The following is a 5,000-nucleotide window of genomic DNA, read 5'->3' as shown; positions in this document are numbered from 1 at the left end:
CTGGACTTTCTGCTCTGGTTATTAATGAGCTGCTTCATCTACACAAGCTTGAGCCGCAAAACTTTATCTCCTCTCCTCCCCTCTCCCTTCTTCCTCTCTCGTCTCCTCTCCTCTGTCCTCCCCTCTCCTCTCTTCTCACTCCCCTCTCCTCTCCTTTCCTCCCCTCCCACTCCCCTCTCCTCTCATCTCCCCTCTCTCCTCCCCTCTCCTCTCCTCACCTCCACTCTCCTCCCCTCCCCTCTCACCTCTCTCCTCCCCTCTCCTCTCCTCACCTCTCTCCTCCCCTCTCCTCACCTCTCTCCTCCCCTCTCCTCTCCTCACCTCTCTCCTCCCCTCTCCTCACCTCTCTCCTCCCCTCTCCTCTCCTCACCTCTCTCCTCCCCTCTCCTCACCTCTCTCCTCCCCTCTCCTCTCCTCCCCTCTCTCCTCCCCTCTCATCTCCTCCCCTCTCCTCCCCTCTCCTCACCTCTCTCCTCCCCTCTCCTCTCCTCACCTCTCTCCTCCCCTCTCCTCACCTCTCTCCTCCCCTCTCCTCTCCTCACCTCTCTCCTCCCCTCTCATCTCCTCCCCTCTCCTCACCTCTCTCCTCCCCTCTCCTCTCCTCACCTCTCTCCTCCCCTCTCATCTCCTCCCCTCTCATCTCCTCCCCTCTCCTCTCTTCCCACTACCCTCTCCTTTCCTCTCCACTCCACACATACTATACAGATTATACTGCTACACACATACTATACAGATTATACTGATACAAACATACTATACAGAGATTGTACTGCTATAAAACATACTACACAGAGGTTATACTGCTACACACATACTATACAGATTATACTGCTACACACATACTATACAGAGGTTATACTGCTACACACATACTATACAGAGATTATACTACTAGAAACATACTAGACAGAGATTATATTGCTAGAAATATGCTACACAGAGATTATACTGCTACACACATACTATACAGAGATTGTACTGCTATAAAACATACTACACAGAGGTTATACTGCTACACACATACTATACAGAGATTATACTACTAGAAACATACTAGACAGAGATTATATTGCTAGAAACATGCTACACAGAGATTATACTGCTACACACATACTATACAGAGATTATACTACTAGAAACATACTAGACAGAGATTATACTGCTACACAACATACTATACAGAGATTATACTGCTACACACATAGTATACAGAGATTATACTACTAGAAACATACTAGACAGATATTATATTGCTAGAAACATGCTACACAGAGATTATACTGCTACACACATACTATACAGAGATTATACTGCTACAAAACATACTATACAGAGATTATACTACTAGAAACATACTAGACAGATATTATATTGCTAGAAACATGCTACACAGAGATTATACTGCTACACACATACTATACAAAGATTATACTACTAGAAACATATTACATAGATTATATGGCTATAAACATGCTATATAGAGATTATACTGTTACAAAAATATTACACAGAGATTGTACTCCTATAAAACATAATACACAGAGATTAAACTGATACAAACATACTATACAGAGATTATACTACTAGAAACATACTACACAAAGATTATACTGCTACATATATACTATACAGATATTATACTGCTAGAAACATATTACACAGATTATATGGCGACAAACATGCTATACAGAGATTATACTGCCAGAAACACACTATACAGAGATTATACCGTTACAAACTATATACAGAGATTATACTGCCAGAAACATACTGCAAAGAGATTATACTGCTACAAAACATACTACACAGGGGTTATACTGCTACACACATACTATACAAAGATTATACTACTAGAAACATATTACACAGATTATACTGCCAGAAACATACTATACAGAGATTATACTGTTACAGAGATACTACACAGAGATTGTACTGTTACAAACATACTATACAGATATTATACTGCTACAAGCATACTACACAGAGTTTATACTGCTACTGTCACATCTACAGAGCGGAGTATTCCCCGTTTCCAAGGCAACCTAGTAACTTCTGTGTTTTGGTCATTCTCTATGGTTCCTTGTATCCTCCCCTTTGTCTCCAGCTGTTTCTAATTTATCCCTGATTATAGTCTTATAAAACCCCGTCCCTTCGTATCTTGTTTGTTGGTTATTGTTTCTCCTCACTTCTGGTTAGCTTTCGTTTCTCCTCGCGCCTTCGTTGATATGTGTTTGATAATATATCTGTCTTGGTTGTTGGTTAGTTCTCGTCGGTCTTAGTCTCGCTTTGTTTTGGTTAGAGTGTGTTTCTGTCTTTCATTGTGTTTGTGATAAGAACCTGTGTTACACCTAGCTCCTTGCTCCTATTTTGTTTGTTTACATCTCATTTGTACTCTCCCTCTGTGTTTGCCGTCTACACTGCCTTTCCTGTTAATGTTTACCTGGTATTGCTGTATGTCTTTGATTTTGTTCAGTGTTTGTTTATTAAAACTAAGTGTTTATTTATTCTATTTGTCACAATCGTTATGGTTTCCCTCGTTAGTTCCGTTTCACGTAACATGCAAGATGTCGGCACTTCGCATGTGTGTTCGCCCTCGCTCACCACCCTTTCTGTGTTACAGCTACAAATATACTATACAGAGATTATACTGCTACACATATACTATACAGAGATTATACTGCTACAGAAAATACTATACAGAGATTATACTGCTACAGAAAATACTATACAGAGATTATACTGCTACAAATATACTATACAGAGATTATACTGCTACAGAAAATACTATACAGAGATTATACTGCTACACATATACTATACAGAGATTATACTGCTACAGAAAATACTATACAGAGATTATACTGCTACACATATACTATACAGAGTTTATACTGCTACAGAAAATACTATACAGAGATTATACTGCTACACATATACTATACAGAGATTATACTGATACAGAAAATACTATACAGAGATTATACTGCTACACATATACTATACAGAGTTTATACTGCTACAGAAAATACTATACAGAGATTATACTGCTACACATATACTATACAGAGATTATACTGCTACAGAAAATACTATACAGAGATTATACTGCTACACATACTATACAGAGATTATACTGCTACAGAAAATACTATACAGAGATTATACTGCTACACATATACTATACAGAGATTATACTGCTACAGAAAATACTATACAGAGATTATACTGCTACACATATACTATACAGAGATTATACTGCTACAGAAAATACTATACAGAGATTATACTGCTACACATATACTATACAGAGTTTATACTGCTACAGAAAATACTATACAGAGATTATACTGCTACACATATACTATACAGAGATTATACTGCTACAGAAAATACTATACAGAGATTATACTGCTACACATATACTATACAGAGATTATACTGCTACAGAAAATACTATACAGAGATTATACTGCTACACATATACTATACAGAGTTTATACTGCTACAGAAAATACTATACAGAGATTATACTGCTACACATATACTATACAGAGATTATACTGCTACAGAAAATACTATACAGAGATTATACTGCTACACATATACTATACAGAGTTTATACTGCTACAGAAAATACTATACAGAGATTATACTGCTACACATATACTATACAGAGATTATACTGCTACAGAAAATACTATACAGAGATTATACTGCTACACATATACTATACAGATATTATACTGCTACAGAAAATACTATACAGAGATTATACTGCTACACATATACTATACAGAGATTATACTGCTACAGAAAATACTATACAGAGATTATACTGCTACACATATACTATACAGAGATTATACTGCTACAGAAAATACTATACAGAGATTATACTGCTGCACATATACTATGCAGAGTTTATACTGCTTTAAACATACTATACAGAGAATAAACTGCTACAAACATACTGCACAGAGATAATACCACTACAAACATGCTATTTAGAGATTATACTACTACAAAACATACTACACAGATATTATACTGCTACAAACATACTATATAGAAAGTATACTGCTCCAAACATACTATACACAGATTATACTGTTAGAAAGATACTATACAGAGATTATACTGCTATAAAATATACTAGACAGAGATTGTACTGCTATAAAACATATTACACACATATTATACTCCTACAAACTTGCTTTACAGAGATTTTACTGTTACAAAGATACTACACAGAGATGATACTGCTACCCATATACTATACAGAGAATATACTGCTAGAAACATAATACGATGATATTATGCGACTACAAACATGCTATACAGAGATTATACTGCTATAAAACATAATACACAGAGATTATACCACTACAAATTTGCTACACAGAGATTGTACTGCTACAAACATACTATACAGAGATTAAACTGCAAGAAGCATAATACACAGAGGTTATACCACTACGAATATGATACACAGAGATTATACTTCTACAAACATACTATACAGTGATTATACTGTTACTGACATACTACACAGAGATTGTACTGCTATAAAACATACTACACAGGTTATACTGCTACACACATACCACACAGAGATTATACTGCTACACACATACTATACAAATATTATACTGCTAGAAACATATTACACAGAAATTATACTGATAGAAACATACTACACAGAGATTATACTGCCAGAAGCATACTGTATAGAGATAATACCACTACAAACATGCTATTCAGAGATTATACTGCTACAAAACATACTTCACAGATTATACTGCTACAAACATACTATACAAATATTATACTGCTAGAAACATACTACACAGATATTATACTGCTATACACATACTATACAAATATTATACTGCTGGAAACATATTACACAGAGATTATACTACTACATACTATACAGAGATTATACTGCTAGAAACATACTAAACAGATATACTGCTAAAAAGACACTACACAGAGAT

General features: G+C 35.8%; 1 long non-coding RNA gene across 1 annotated transcript in view; it reads right to left on the bottom strand.

Annotated features, from left to right (window-relative positions):
* The window catches only part of LOC145655343 (uncharacterized), an 8,643-nt gene that overhangs the window by 1,080 nt on the left and 2,563 nt on the right, over positions 1-5,000 (bottom strand). The window lies entirely within an intron of this gene.

Source organism: Electrophorus electricus, unplaced genomic scaffold (assembly GCF_041902795.1).
Source record: "Electrophorus electricus isolate QZ-2024a unplaced genomic scaffold, ASM4190279v1 Scaffold220, whole genome shotgun sequence".
Classification (NCBI taxonomy): Eukaryota; Metazoa; Chordata; class Actinopteri; order Gymnotiformes; family Gymnotidae; genus Electrophorus; species Electrophorus electricus.
Note: the sequence above shows the minus strand (reverse complement) of the source record. Positions and strands in the feature narration are given on the sequence as shown.